The sequence below is a fragment of the Rosa rugosa genome, chromosome 3, assembly GCF_958449725.1.
Source record: "Rosa rugosa chromosome 3, drRosRugo1.1, whole genome shotgun sequence".
Classification (NCBI taxonomy): domain Eukaryota; kingdom Viridiplantae; phylum Streptophyta; class Magnoliopsida; order Rosales; family Rosaceae; genus Rosa; species Rosa rugosa.
The window spans coordinates 47089358-47106100 of NC_084822.1; the positions used below are offsets into that span (position 1 = coordinate 47089358).

Consider the following 16743-nt stretch of genomic DNA (forward strand, 5'->3'; position numbering starts at 1 on the left):
GCTCATAGGTTAGGAATCCATTAGTTCGATTGCAATTGTAATCCGAATTAGTGTTGCATTAGGCTTCTTGTTATTGGTGACTTGTTTTCTAAGAAACACTTTTATGGGAGGATTCTTAGGATAATTAACCAATATAAATAGATGGTTTGGTCCCTGCTCTCTCTGTTACAAAAGCATTAAGTCCTGCCCCATAGAAATGAGCTTGATTCCAGAGTTGAGGAGAAGATCAACTTGTGTTCGTTGTCAAGATCGTTTAGTGTTGTGATAGGAGCATTTTAAAGTGGTATTTTAATAGTTAATTCCTCACATTTTGCTTAGTTAATTCCTTAACGAATCGATTTTTAACTCAATTTCTATTTTCTTAGGTACATTGGAGTAAATGATGGTGAAATGAGCATTAGGTCCACACTTACCTATAAATGGTGGAGAAAAATGGAAATGTACTAAAATGTCAATTTTACACATTTTCCTACTCCGGCTAGGAGAAACCAAGCCAAGCAAGGAAGAAGGAGCGGCCGCCGGACCAAATGAACTTCAAATGAGCTGAAACTTTCCAGATCCATTCTACACATCCTAAGGATCATTTCTTATGAAGAGTGCCAGAGCTATAATTGAGTGGAAGGCCTTCAAACAGTCAGCCCAATTTCCTGCAGAAGCAAAACTGGAAAACTGGACCTGTAAGAGGTCCAGCAGCATTTCCAGCCCAAAGGCATGGAAATAAATTCTGAAATTTTACCAAAATGATCTACACTCATGGTAGATCATTTCATATGAAGAAGTCACAAGCCAAAACTGAATTCCTGTTGGAGAAATAATTGAAGGAATAAAAGGGCAGAAACTGACCTAAAACAGCTCAACACCACATGTTCAAGTTTTCTACCCACATGAAGAAAGCTAGATGCTTTTCTCTTTTTCCTTGGATATATTTTTCTGCTCCAATAGATCATCATCACTTCCATACTTCTGCACCTTCATGCCTTGCTTTCATTTCATCATTACTCCATCTTTTCCATATTTTACAAACCACTTTCATTATTTTTCTTCCATTTATCATTTCACTCTTCTTTTTCTTCCCTATATAAACACCTTCTCCTCTCACTCTAAGTACATTCCTTCATCCATTTCATCTTCTTTGTCTCTCCATTTCTATTCCATTTTTCTCTCCATTCTCTAGTTGCAAAATTCTGCGTTTTCAAGTAAGAAGAAGAAGAAGAAGAAGGAGCCGGGAATATCATATCCTCCATCGTCCACCTTGAAGGCTTGCTTCCAAGATTCAAGATTTCAACGTTTCAAGCACTCCATCTCCATCTCCAACTCACGGTGTAATTCATTCTTTTTCCTTATTTAATTTCGTAGGAATTTGTTTCTAGTTAACAATAACATTAAGGGCAAAGTTTAAGCCCAATTTCTATGTTTGAATAAAATTGTGATTTCTTTATGTTGATTTTTATGTTGCTTATGTGAGATTGCTTAATTGATTTTGGATTATGGAAAACTTTTATATGTACGTGTTCTTTGATGGCCAACTTAGGATATATGCATGTAATTGGTGCTAGATTTAAGTAGTAAAGGCTTTGGACAAAAGTCGAAATCAATTAAGGAGGATTGCAAATAGATGGACTTTTTCATACTAGGTTGTGCACTTTGGTTGACATCCTTTCTTTGTTCTTCATGCATTGAATGTGTTCTTGATTAGCTAGTTTTCTAGACTATGATTGCATGTTCAATAGGTTTAATTTAGGTGCTTTCACTTAGATTAAATATTCAAGGAAAGTAAAATATGGGAAATCATTTGCTTTGAATGTTTCACATGGTCAACTTATTTCTCATGACATAGATAATCAACTATAGGAATTGTAATTGGATTTCATTCATATGATTGTAGTTTTGATCTTTGTTTCTTGTGTTCCACCCTTGTATATGTGTTTTTACACTTTCTTTATTTCATTTAATTTTAATTCCAATTCTATAATCTCAAAACCCCCCTTTTTATATTAACTTGTATATATTTTTATTCTTTATTTTATTTTTGTACATAATACTTTTTACTTTATTATTTTAATTCTTTATTTGTTTTTTTTGACAATGACAGGTGTACCCTCAATCCCCGGAATAGAACGATCCCTATTTGCTTATACTACTAACGATGTTTTCAGGGTTAAATTATGCGCTTGCTTTGAGCGTATCAATTTTTGGCGCCGTTGCCGGGGAATTGAAAAATCACTTGTTTTTGTTTATAATTATTGTATATAAACTGTTTGAAACTTAGTTAATTAATTACTTAGGTTGTTTTTTTTATATTGTTGAACACGAGTTTTAATTGTAAGTTGTAAATTGAATGGAATAGGTGAAGTCGTGTTTATTAATATTGGCCTAAACCCCTTATTGGTACCTAGTTCAGGTCCCTTAAGGTTGAGGGCGGCCTTTATTAACATTCATTGAACTGTCTAACACACTTAGGACCTTTTACATCCTAGTAAGAATATCCTATGTGAGATGGTGTCTAGGAAGGGGACAACGTTCATGACGGGTTTTTGAATCCAGAAGTGCTTATAAATGGGCCTAGCTCATGCCAAAATGGATTTTTCCTCTTGTGTTCGCCCTCCCCTACCTGGCCATTTCAGTAAGGTTGCCCAACGGATGTAGGAGGGACTTTGTGTCTAGACGACTATACTTGGGCCGCACGTCCACTTGATTTACCGCTTGGAATTAGATTTGATATCAATAATGTTTATAACAAAAGAAATACTTGTGCATACTCTTTACGTGTAAATTATTTTGTTGTTTCACACTTTATACTTGTAAAAATACTTTTTTTACGTTTTATACTCACTTGTATACTTAACTTGTGTCTTATGTACAAAATACTTGTTAATTATACTTGTAGTTTGTAATTCATAGTTACTTGTTTTTTTTTTTTTTTTTTGTATTTCTTTGTTAATATTAAGTTACTAACTTTATTTAATGTAGGTACCGTCTGGCTGCAAGACGTAAAATACAAGCGCTGCTTGGGAGGCAACCCAATTCAGAATATAATCAGATTTGCTTTCTCTTCCCCTTTTACTCCTCCATTTTCTTTTTGTTTTAGTAGTTATTTTCGTAAATTCCATCCCTATATGCTTACTTATTTCATTGCATGCTTTTAATTGATTACATTGAGGATAATGCAATATTTAAGTGTGGGGGAAGGGATTTATATTTTTGTCTTTCTTTTTGAGTCCTATAAATATTTTTGAGTCCTATATTTTTTAAAAAAAAAATAATAATAAAAAAATAAAAAAAAATAAAAAAAAAATAATAATAATAAAAAAAATATATAAAAAAAAATAAAAAAATAAAAAAATAAAATAAAATAAAATGCATTCATTCAGTCTTATTAAATTCAGCTTTTTACAAAAAAAAAAAAAATAATAAAAAAAAATAAAAATAAAATAAAATAAAATAATAATAATAAAAATAATACACTGTATTATGCCAAATCAGCAGCTCCGGAGGAGTTGAGACTGAGCTCAAGGGAAATGCGAGAGCCACCGCCATAACCGCTACCTCCCTCGGAAGTAGTCTTCATGTTGCCAAATATGTCCTCACCAGGCATGGGGAACAATGGAAGGGTTTCAATCTCCTCCTCGTTGTTGCAGGGATGTTTGTCCTCCTGTTGTGCCAAAAGAGTTGTACTGGTATTAGTGTTGAAGTGTGAGGAAGAATATGAAACAAAATTTAAATCAAGAAATCCTTCATTACCAGTAGAATCGGTGGAACCAAAGTTGAGATTAATGGATCTACCATCATCAGTAGAACTAGTGGACCCAAAATTGATGTCAATGGATCCACCAGCTGGCCCAAAATTGATGTCGATGGATCCACCAGCACCAGTAGAACCAGTGGACCCAAAATTGAGATCAATGGATCCACCAGTACCAGGAGAACTAGTTCCCATGGGCACTTGAGCAGCCTGATTGCACCTCTTCATCTGCTTCTCTCGAGCCCTGACATTCTGGAACCAAAAATAAATGTTCTTGCCCTCAACATGTCCATACTGGTTCAGCTGGAGACAGATCTCGTGAATGTGCTCTGTAGTTGGGCACTTAACTCCTTTGTCGTAGTAAAGATCCTTGAGGATCCTTATTTGATCTGGAGTAGGAACCCACCTGGCACGGCTTCGCCAGAAATCTGTGTTGGCACTACTCCCGGCTGCTTGGTTGTTTCCTCCATCCTCGATTTGTTGCGGGGTTTGTAGCTCCATCAGTTGCAGAGTTCGTGGTTCCATGGTGATGGGTTGAGGGGATGTGAAGATCGAAGAGTAAAGTTGTCAAGTGTTTGAAGGAGTTGTTGTTAAAGGGATTAAGGATGATGATGGTGTGTTGGAGATCTGAAAGTTCAGAGGAAAGATGGGATTGAATCAACTAGATGGGAGAGAAGATCAGAAGAGAAGGATTGAATCGAAGAAGAAATATTTTGAGTTTTGAAAGAAGAGGAAAGCTGAAGAGTTGGGAGAGAGGGGCTGGAACTCAGGAGAGATTTTCGTTCCTTTGGAGTGAACAGTTGCGCCCTCAGAATGCACCTATTTATAGAGCGAGGTGAGCAGATCTCCACCGTTGGATGGACGATTCCTGTGATTCATTCTACGCGTTGGATTAAAGTCGCCCTGAAACCCGGAAAAGTTGTTGGCGCGTGGAGAGCGTGTAAGGGGACCGAGGGAATCTCGAGGCGCTGTGGCAGACAGCTGTAGCCGAAAGCAGATTTGACTGCCGTAAATCACGGAAGGGATAAGCCGTGACACAAGTGGGCCGTACTTGGGCCTGTCTAGGATCAAGGCATCACTGTAGCTGTGGGTAGAGGCCTGATGGGCCGAGTTTCAGAAACAGTTTTGGACATGATGGGCCGAGTTTCTGAAACAGTTTTGGATGAGTTGGGCCGGATTTCTGTAACAGTTTTGGATACGTTGGGCTGGGTTTCTGCAACAGTCTTGGATGTTTTGTGCCGAATTGTTGAAACAGTTGAAACAGTTGGTTTAAATAAAAGGATTGGTATGGATAATAACGTGAGCAGCCGTGCTCGAGTGGTTGAGTGTAAAGTTCGTGTACAAGAGGTCTGAGGTTCGAACCTCGCCTCTCGTTTATTTTTATTATGTTCGTTTATGACATAATAAGTATAAAATTTGTACACATTATATTAAGCACAGCTTGTGCTCCAGTGGTTGGGGACAAAGGTTTCGTGCAGCAGGTTAAGGTTTCGAACCTTGCCTCCCCCGCTTTTTTTTTATTTATGTCACTCCATCAGAACCCTCCTCCGAAGGCTGAAACCAGCAAGAAGGCTGCCACTCGCCCGCATACCGCTCCTCCAAAGGAGTAAATGGAGGTACAAGTCTAGGCTGAAAGACTTTAAACATTAAGCGCTGCATGGGAGGCAACCCATTTCAACCGTAGCTGTGGAGGAGCCATCAACGCAGATTTGCTCTCTTAAACTCTATCTCCTCTATTACTATTTTCTGATTGTATCTTTGTTATTTGCGTTTTTAGTTTTTGTTTTTAGGTTTTCTTGAGTTAATCATTCCATTCACATGATAATTGTTCATGGCATGCTCTAACTTGTTTAACATTGAGGACAATGTATGATTTAAGTGTGGGGGGAAGGATTAATGCTTGTAGTTAGTTTTTGTCATAAAAAGAAAACAAAATAAAAAATCAGAAAAATCAGAAAATTAAAAAAAATTAAATTAAAAAAAAAAAAAAATCGTTAACTTTGTTTTAGGTTTTATATTCATGTTTTGGTTTTTGTTTATCTTTGTTCTTTAGTTTGTTTGTTTTGTTTGTTTGTTGTTAGAGTCAAAATGAATTTTGGGTAAATATCTTCTTCATCGTAGGCGCATCCAATGGGATGTGATGTCTAAAGGTCTAGTTTGGATATGAGAAGTGCTGACAAAGGGTCTCGTCCCCTGTCAATCAAGTGAGCTGAGCTCCGCCAAAATCGTTCCTCTCTTCACCTGGTCATGTTCCAAAGGAGTTACCGAAAGGAGAAGAGAAATATCCCTAAGTCCAAAACGTTTTTTTTTTTTTTTTTTTTTTTTTTTTTTTTTTTTTTTTTTTCTTGTATGTTGCGTCACTTTATGTGTTGTTCTTGTTTTTGTTTTGTTTTGAGTCTTAGGATGCCTTTCAACTGTCTGGGATGATTCTATATCTCTGAAATCATGACTAAAAGAGGATCACAACATTGAGATGATTTTAAACATGGTATTCTTTGGTTAATTGAGATATATGAAAAATGTGTGCCTTGTAGTGGATATGGATTGCATGACCTTGGTACAGAATATGAGCATGTTAAGATGAGTTGTGATTCATAAAACCCATGTGAGATAATTGAACCATGTCCCTTTTTCTTGGAGTGAAATGAAAAATATATTCTTAATTTCTTGGCGATGTTTTGATGATCTCATTATTCTTTCATCTTGATTGACTGCTTGCCATAGATTAAGTTTAATGGACTAGAGAATGCTAGAATTCGCTCTTGTGCTTGTTGAGACGTGATATCAATACATGGCCCTGATTCTGGAAGGGATAGAGGTTCTCTAGGAATTACCACCATTGCCAAATAAACTTGTGTCCCCATTTGTGCCGGTCGTGGGACCCCCCTAGATAAGCCCCTTTGAGCCTACATTAAGCCTTTTCGTTCATCACCCTTAAAATCCTTAACCATGAAGCTTAGTATAGTTACAACCCTACCCTTTGTTCTAAGGACTTAGTGGAGCTATCTTTTGAGACATACTACATGGGTTTGGTACTAAGGATGAAGATTGAGAAGAGGTGAAAGTTCAAGTTGAAGGAATTGTGTCCTAAAACAATCATTTTGATGTAATTATTATTGTAATTATTATTAATCAAAAGGGCAAGTTTATTGTTCATTGCTTATATTTAATATTTGATTGAACAAGGTCCAAGGAATATGAGTTAAAGAGAAAGTAATCTAAAGAGTTAGATGTGTGAGACCTTTACTCTTTCACACTCTTATCCTAAAAGGTTCCTAGTCATAGGATTATCACTTGGACATTGATAATCCGGAAAGACTAGCACATACTATGTATGCTCAATATGGAGGATGATATGTCTCTTGTCATTTGTGTAGAGACACTAATACAAGTATGTGGGTGCTCTTAACTTAAAGAGTACACTGAACGCGATCATTAGAGTTCTTGTATGGAGTCTTACTTACATGTCAAACTTGAACTCTAAATTGCAATAATACAAATTAGTCCTTTGACCTGAGACACCATAGTTGTCTTATGAGTGAATGGATTATCTCTTGATGATGCAATAATATTGTGTCCCTTAATGGATATAATAGATGCATTCATTGGTATAATCAATTCGGTCATGTAGACATGTGAGTGTACAACAAGGAATCTCTATCCTTAAGTAAATAAGGTGTATGTTCAAAGATGTGATTCAATGAGTCTTTGGCCAAAGCATTGAATGAGATTAAAAAGGAGTTTTTAATCACATTCTAAGAATCACATAAGAATGAAAATCACATTAGGGGATTGACATATCAATTCCATACCCCGATGATGTGATTTAGAACATAGTGTTAGAGAAGGACCGTATTGTATTGTAATTCCAATTGAATAGGTTCTTTGTCATTCTACATTAACTAGGGTAGTCATGATATGTTGCAAGACGTCACTCATGACTTGTGAAGTCCCCGAGGATTAATAAACATTTATAATCCTAATAACAAGGGAGAATCAAAAATGGAGTTTTTGATTCGTAAACAAAATAGAATGGTTTCTATAAACTTCACTGCCTTGTTAATTAGAACCTAAGAGATCGCACACCATATAAGTGGATCCTTGAGATTGTATATGAAGAAGATTAAACAAGAGTTGGTTATGAGCAAATAATTAATTAGATTTATTATTTGAACATAATTAGAATTTTCGGGTAAAACCGAACCTATTGGGCCTAAACGATTGTCGGATTTTGGTGTGGACTTGGGCTTCACTAAATGAGATTTAAATGAAAGCCCAAGACACATTTTTAGTGCCCAATAACATGTATGGACCAGCCAAAATATTGGCTTTATGAAAGTCAATATTTTCTTTTAGTAATTGGAGTTATTTCCAATTATATAAAAGTGAAAGCATAGACATAATAATGGTAGCATCTCTACACCATTATTTTTCAGATTAGAGAGAGAGAAAGAGTTCTCTCTTGGTCCATTTTTCAGAAATTAAAGGAAAGAAGAACACTTGCATAATTTCTTCTTTTCTTTCATCTTTCTTCATCTCTTGATTCACTTGGTGAAGATCCTTAGAGGCCATATATTTTTGTGGCTCTACTTGTTACATCAAGGAGAATATTACAAGCACAAGGAGTACAAGAAGGAGCTCTTAATTCAAGGTGCTTCAAGGTGGAGGAAACACACACAAGGAGAGATCAAGGAGAGGAACTTTGGTGGTTCACTTAGATCGGATTAAAATCACGCTCCAAGGGTGAGTAGAACATAAACTCCCTCTTTGTTCTTCCTTACTATGCATGCTATGTTTATATACATATCACAATAAGCCAAGATCATGGGTTAAAGGAATGGATTTTATGTTTAGTTAGTAGTTTAATGGTTAAACTAATTCCGCACTAATTAAAAAGTTTTGAAATCCATCCATTCCTTCACAAGTGTGGGGATAGACTTGTCCATAAAGAAAAAAGATATGTTGAAGCCGTGAAAAAATGAAAAGAAAAGAGAAAAATTGTGTACGGCTAAAAAGAAAAAGAAAGAAAAAAAAAATATATGTTTATGGACTTTCATCCCCCATACTTAGTGATTTTGGAGTTTGCTTTGAATTGAAGGCCCACTACAGAAAAATTTGACCTTTGTCCATTTCACTAGAGTTCAAAGGAAGTTTAGAAGGAAGGTTGGGCCCAACATGAAGACATTAGCCCTTTTATTTTACCTCTATGGGTGTGGCGTTTTGAGTTGGTGGATTTCTAGAAGTCTCTCTACATCTGCATGAGCTCTGCTAGGTTTTTAGGATACTTTGACATTCCATACCTTTCATTTCTGAAAACTTTGAGCCTTAGCCCCATTACAACCCTTTGAGAAGACCTTCTTGATCCTTAAGATGGGACAGCCTTTGATGTGGAGATGAGTTACAAGAGTTGAACCTATGGCTTGGGTCCATTCGTGCAAGTAGTTGATATCCTTCATGAGATCTTTTGAAAAAAAAATTATATTCACAAAGTGCTTTTCGTTTCTTATATATGTGAGCTATTTGACTGCCTTAAAATATGTTCTCTCACATATAAATGAGTGATTATAAGCTTTTAAGCATTGCCATGATCTGAGAGAAGAAAGAGTGGATATACCTTGTGAGGATATGAATCATACTTGTCTGAAGCATGCTAAACTAAACCCCATCACCATTGTTACAACCAAGTCCTACTTGTGTATGTGTGGATCATATGTTTTAATTAACTCTCGAATGCTTAACATTGATTCTTGGTTGAGTGCTAATCTTGGTGTTGTGAAAGTAAGAGATTTCTGAGACAATATGTTGAAGGGCAATAGAGGTCTTTGTGATGTCAACATCTTGGTCTTTGTCTTTGAATTTACTCTTTTATGTGTGACATTTTTTTCTTTGTGTTTTGCTTTGTGTTTTACGTTTTTGGTTTCTTTGAGTCTTTGTGTTTTTGTTTCCATACTTAGTCATTTTTTTTCGTTGGTTTCTTTGTTTTGTGTCATAGTCTTTTTGGTTTGTTAGTTTTTGATTTTGCTAAGGGACTAGCAAAAGCTAAGTGTGGGGGAATTTGATAGGAGCATTTTAAAGTGGTATTTTAATAGTTAATTCCTCACATTTTGCTTAGTTAATTCCTTAACGAATCGATTTTTAACTCAATTTCTATTTTCTTAGGTACATTGGAGTAAATGATGGTGAAATGAGCATTAGGTCCACACTTACCTATAAATGGTGGAGAAAAATGGAAATGTACTAAAATGTCAATTTTACACATTTTCCTACTCCGGCTAGGAGAAACCAAGCCAAGCAAGGAAGAAGGAGCGGCCGCCGGACCAAATGAACTTCAAATGAGCTGAAACTTTCCAGATCCATTCTACACATCCTAAGGATCATTTCTTATGAAGAGTGCCAGAGCTATAATTGAGTGGAAGGCCTTCAAACAGTCAGCCCAATTTCCTGCAGAAGCAAAACTGGAAAACTGGACCTGTAAGAGGTCCAGCAGCATTTCCAGCCCAAAGGCATGGAAATAAATTCTGAAATTTTACCAAAATGATCTACACTCATGGTAGATCATTTCATATGAAGAAGTCACAAGCCAAAACTGAATTCCTGTTGGAGAAATAATTGAAGGAATAAAATGGCAGAAACTGACCTAAAACAGCTCAACACCACATGTTCAAGTTTCCTACCCACATGAAGAAAGCTAGATGCTTTTCTCTTTTTCCTTGGATATATTTTTCTGCTCCAATAGATCATCATCACTTCCATACTTCTGCACCTTCATGCCTTGCTTTCATTTCATCATTACTCCATCTTTTCCATATTTTACAAACCACTTTCATTATTTTTCTTCCATTTATCATTTCACTCTTCTTTTTCTTCCCTATATAAACACCTTCTCCTCTCACTCTAAGTACATTCCTTCATCCATTTCATCTTCTTTGTCTCTCCATTTCTATTCCATTTTTCTCTCCATTCTCTAGTTGCAAAATTCTGCGTTTTCAAGTAAGAAGAAGAAGAAGAAGAAGGAGCCGGGAATATCATATCCTCCATCGTCCACCTTGAAGGCTTGCTTCCAAGATTCAAGATTTCAACGTTTCAAGCACTCCATCTCCATCTCCAACTCACGGTGTAATTCATTCTTTTTCCTTATTTAATTTCGTAGGAATTTGTTTCTAGTTAACAATAACATTAAGGGCAAAGTTTAAGCCCAATTTCTATGTTTGAATAAAATTGTGATTTCTTTATGTTGATTTTTATGTTGCTTATGTGAGATTGCTTAATTGATTTTGGATTATGGAAAACTTTTATATGTACGTGTTCTTTGATGGCCAACTTAGGATATATGCATGTAATTGGTGCTAGATTTAAGTAGTAAAGGCTTTGGACAAAAGTCGAAATCAATTAAGGAGGATTGCAAATAGATGGACTTTTTCATACTAGGTTGTGCACTTTGGTTGACATCCTTTCTTTGTTCTTCATGCATTGAATGTGTTCTTGATTAGCTAGTTTTCTAGACTATGATTGCATGTTCAATAGGTTTAATTTAGGTGCTTTCACTTAGATTAAATATTCAAGGAAAGTAAAATATGGGAAATCATTTGCTTTGAATGTTTCACATGGTCAACTTATTTCTCATGACATAGATAATCAACTATAGGAATTGTAATTGGATTTCATTCATATGATTGTAGTTTTGATCTTTGTTTCTTGTGTTCCACCCTTGTATATGTGTTTTTACACTTTCTTTATTTCATTTAATTTTAATTCCAATTCTATAATCTCAAAACCCCCCTTTTTATATTAACTTGTATATATTTTTATTCTTTATTTTATTTTTGTACATAATACTTTTTACTTTATTATTTTAATTCTTTATTTGTTTTTTTTTTACAATGACAGGTGTACCCTCAATCCCCGGAATAGAACGATCCCTATTTGCTTATACTACTAACGATGTTTTCAGGGTTAAATTATGCGCTTGCTTTGAGCGTATCATGTTGCTGCAATGGCTCCCAACACAGAAGAAGGTTAGCTTCTAAACTTTGTATTTTGGTTCATGTGGTATTGATTAATATTCAGTGTGTTTATGTTCTTGTGGATTGATCATGGGATTTGATTTGCTCATTCAGTTTAACAAATGGTATCAGAGCTTGAGGTTTTCACAAACATAAATCGTTTTTAAATTAATCAATTTTGGAAGAACCAAAATTTTAATTTCAGCAAAACCTACAAAATTTTACTCTAAACCTTGCTAAAGAAAAACAGTGATTACACGCATTTATATGCGCATAATTGCATTCCAAATACTAGAATTGAGCTAATCTTTAAGTCAATTATTATGTAAGTAATCCATATTTATTTACTTGTAGGAAATAAGCAGAGTTGCGGAAATCGAAAGAAATTGGCGCGAAATTGGAGCAAATTGAAATATTCCGACAAAAGGACAAAATAGTAGAGCATGGGTCAAGCACTAGTCGACACTGTCAAGAAATGCGGAAGAAAATTGGGGAAAAGAAATAAATTGAAGAAAAGGAAAATTACAACCTTAATTAACCATTAGTTTTAATTAACCAATGGTTGGTTAATTAAGGCTAATCATGTGCTGCACGTTAGCTTAATTGGAAGAGACTAAGTGGTGTTAGCTCAGTGCTTAGTCATGGGTTCGAGTCACCATGGGGGCAGGAGTGAAACCATTTGATCCTCTTTTTAAATAGAAGAAAAAAAAAAAATAACAAAAAAAAAAAAAATAAATTGGACGGGTCTAAAACCATTGTCGACACATGGCAGCAGTACAATTAAGCAGGGTGGCTTAATTAAGTTAGGAAGCATTGCAGCGTGTTTTTGCTTCACTACACGCCAAAGACAAAATCCTCTCCTTCTCTCGCGCGTCAACAGCCATCCACCTATCTCATATCCCTTCAAAAAGACCACGTTTCCAATTAATCAGTCTCCCAACAGCTATTTACTAGCAATGTTGCCCGCGCTTTGCCGCGGGGTTTGGAGCTAATTCTCCCGCGCGATGGTGTGGGTTTTTTTTTTAGGATGATAATTTTGAGGAAAGATATACTTCAAGATTGAACTAAAATCAACCACTACATAATGGAACAATTACTTGCTTTGAGCTGAAACTGAGAGCATAGCTTGTATACATAAAAATATGATGTAAATCATATTACAATTGAGCAAGTAGGGAGAGATTTCATGGATTGCAGCTTTAAGAAAATCAATGAAGCCCATCATATTTGTCAGTGTTCAACTTTTTCGGTCTCCATATCCTGCAAGTCATTGCTGTGTCCACCTACAATAAAAGAGTAAATATGAGTAGTTAGTTTTTTTATATCAGGTTCAGTATATTAACTTGAATGGTAACTTTTCTTAACATTTTCAATTATACTTGTGTCTTTGTTCGATAAATACTTGCCATGATTGCAGAGTCCAAAATCAAAATTTAGCTTTAACAAAGATAAACAACATTCTTTATGGGTCATTAATCCTAGAAGCAGAATTCACAACTTCTGTATCTACACAGTTATGAATGAGAGGTGCACATAAGATGCAGTAAATTTATAGTTGTGCTCTGTGTATCTGACTCACACAGTCACACATATGACGTAGCACCTCATAAGTAAAGGGAAAAAAGTTGTGTTTAACAACACATAAAAACTTCATAAAATCTAAGTTCACACAAAAAAAAAAACATATATAAGCTCTCAGGTCAGATGAACAAAAGAACAGATATTCATTCCTTCCCTTAGATGAACAAAGCACTTTAATGAAATTATGAAGCAAAACAATTCCAATATAGGTTCCACTTTTCACAGCACAAATTCCTCACTGTCATCTATCCGAGTAAACAGTTAGTAAATCAATATTAGACTGGAACTCACGTATGAGAACAGGAAATTGAACTGGTCATTACTATAACCATCCATCAGCATCATCATCAGATTTTGATTTATAAAAAAATTAAAAAAAAAAAAATTAGTTCCAAGAATTGAAAATTTTTGTGGAGAATAAGAATTTGATTCAAATACAACTTTTGTTGAATTTTTTAATATGAAGAGTGGAATTAGTAGCTATTCACTAAGCAGATGAAATATATGCTTATGAGCAGATCAAGTGTAACATACCTTTGTAATATTGTATCCAACTGTTTTTCATATTTTTTGTTTGAGTTAACTAAGTAACATTATTAATGAGTATGTTCTTGTGTGAAAGCACGGATTAATCAGAATTTTTTTTGTGTTGAACAATCTGTTTATCATTGTAAATAGTTTTAAATACCTAGATAAGCTCATTAATGTTGAAAACTGACTAAAAATTCTGAATAATTTAGATAAATAAATAGACAGATGTATGTAGCTACATGTTTAGGGAGATATATATGTCTTGGTTTTTAAAATGGGAATTTACCTCAGAGGGGGTGTCTTTAGCTTGGGGAGACTGAAGCCATGGAAATGGAGAGGCCTCGGTGGCTGCTTTGGCTTTAATCTTTATATATAAAGCGAGACTTCCATTGCCTGCAAAATTCATCTCTTCCATTGCCTGCAAAAACAAAAATATGAAAACTCTTTCAATGACCTATCGAAATCAATAAAATCTCAATCTTGATCAAAATCAAAATCAATTGTGGTCAAAATTTTGATCCTTTATTGATAAGTTTGAACCAAATGCCCAAAATTGACCGAAAAATTTATATAATGAAGTTAGCTGATACCTTTAAAGATTGAAACTTTGAATGTGAAACGGAAATTCCAAAATTAGGAACAGACTGAAATCGACTAAGACATCCCTTCCTCCTCTCTAAGTTTTCCCTCAGCAAATCTTCTTCTTTTTCTTCTGATTGGTAAGGAAAAGTCCCCTCCCTCTCTGCCTCTCACTCTGTGCAAGTCCAGCAAAATCTCTTAGAGATTGAATCAATGATAAGGGATTATTTTATATATAGAAAGTAAATTTCTGGATGAAACACTGTAACCAACAATGAAACAATATGAATTAATTTACATTGCACAGACACAATTATTTTTCTTCACACCACTTATAAATGTCGATGTTTAAGAAAGCATAAAAGCTATACTCACTTGTTTTCAATCTCTTTGATCTGACATGACTACATTCAGAATCTCCTTGATCAACTCGGTCACCTGTGGATTGTTCCAAGAACCTCTTTATCCCACTCTTGGCATTCTCAGCTGCCATCTCTGTAGTTACATATATAATCCAATTAAAATTTTAGATCATAATCCTCATTCATGATAATTTATCAATCAACTTGATCCCAAAGAGTAGGACAATTCTAAGAAGTGATTAGTCAGATAAATAGATAGACAGATGTATGCAGCTACATGTTTAGGGAGACATACATGTCTTAGTTTTTAAGTCTATGGTGAATTTGTGTTTGACAAATGATAATGTGAAACATATTACCTAGTATTAACACTTAATAAACAGATCTAGCTAGTCGATCTCATACAATATTAAGAATATTGTAACAAACTAAGCACAAATTGCATAAAAGCATATGCAACGAAAAACAGAGAAAAGAAAAACCTGTCTCTGAAAATGATCTGACGTGAAAAAAAAAAAAAAAAAAAACAAATTCATTTGAAGTCAAAAAGAAAAAAGCAATGTTAATAATCTAATAGTCTAGCTGCCAGTGATATGCAGCAAATTAGTCAAATCTACAGAGTAAAACCCCGAGATTAATCAAATCGGCTACAAAGAACTGCAATTTGCACAATTCACTCTATACCCAAACCAACTTTAGCAAACAAAGACAATTCTAAAGTCTCCACATTTGGAATTTTCCAACTGTAAAACCCTAGAAACTAAAAACCCAAATGCTTACACGACTTGGACTAAATCCTAATATCAAAAAGACAATGAAATTCAACACTGTGCTGTAATAGATTAATTAATACCCATACCCATAGAGGTTTACCCAATTCTTACTGTTCTTGATTTCAATTCCCCCGCCGAGGTCGGTTGAATATGAAGCTCGATTTGGATAGAGGCTACCCGAAAAGGATGGATCACTTCTCTTCTTTATATATAGGAGAAGGAATCGTGAATTGTAAATTGCAAAGAAAATGTCTTGCACCACTATTTTCGGTTGATTATGAGACTGGATTTTGATAGAGACTTCCGGAAAAGTTTGAGGTCGGTTGCAACACTTGGTTTAATCCTTACTGTGGTTCTCTATATATATATTGCCTCAGATAGAGACTTCTGGAAGAGTATGAGGTCGGTTGTAATACAGAAGAAACGTATAGAAGCATGGCAACCCATAATTAGAAGAAGAAAAGAAGGGCAAAATGGTCATTCAATTCGGGCTCGAATGAACAGTAGCACATGGTGTATCTAAAGTGATAGAACTGATTCTCTGAGTTTCTATCTAATACGGAATAAGTGACATAAATTTTTTTGTAACTTCTTTTGTTAATTGTTGATAAAAGCTCGTTGAATCTAAGAATCCTTTTTCTTATGATTGCCATAGAACTGCTCGTTGTAACTTCTTTTTCTGTACTCATTGAAGTGCCCGAATCTCATATTCTTTATAATTTAACAAGAAAGTAATATGATTAGATTCTTACTATTGGAGGACTAAGATCAGGGTTTGTTTATCTATTAACAGAAATGGAGGACCTGACTACACGCATTTGCTGGGAACTTATAAAGAAGGAAGGGATGATTGCCATATGGAGGAAACCTTTGAACAACAGCTGCTATCTTAGTCGTGATGTCGAAGTGCAGCCTCCATTATGTGATTCCAATGATGATCCAGACAATGTTTGGTATGTCATACTTCAAAGTTTAAAGTTCTTGGTTGACCAGCACTCTTCAAATGACATGCATTTAATTGCATGTCATTATACAACTGAAAGTCAAGTTCTTTGTACTCATTTTGATGGATTGTCTAGCAGTGGTAAGGGAAGCTGATTTGGTCAAATGGGTTTTCTAATTTCTAGGATTTTTTTAGTGGGTAATTGAAGAGATTGAAAATTTAGGTTGAG

General features: G+C 35.1%; 2 long non-coding RNA genes across 5 annotated transcripts; one reads left to right on the forward strand and one right to left on the reverse strand.

Moving 5' to 3' along the window:
* The first annotated feature begins 9531 nt into the window (after positions 1-9531).
* LOC133736304 (uncharacterized) lies at positions 9532-12986 on the forward strand. The gene is made up of 3 exons (XR_009859500.1): positions 9532-10858; positions 11630-11757; positions 12100-12986. It is a non-coding gene; the product is annotated as an uncharacterized LOC133736304 (long non-coding RNA).
* On the reverse strand, positions 12828-15900 carry LOC133736302 (uncharacterized). 4 transcript variants are annotated; one of them, XR_009859499.1, is made up of 5 exons: positions 15658-15900; positions 14812-14931; positions 14448-14698; positions 14144-14275; positions 12828-13028 (listed from the first exon to the last, which is right to left on the reverse strand). It is a non-coding gene; the product is annotated as an uncharacterized LOC133736302 (long non-coding RNA). The 4 variants fall into 4 exon arrangements; XR_009859497.1 differs by having other exon boundaries at positions 14448-14611; positions 15683-15895; XR_009859498.1 differs by having other exon boundaries at positions 14448-14611; positions 15672-15895.
* Positions 15901-16743: the final 843 nt, after the last annotated feature.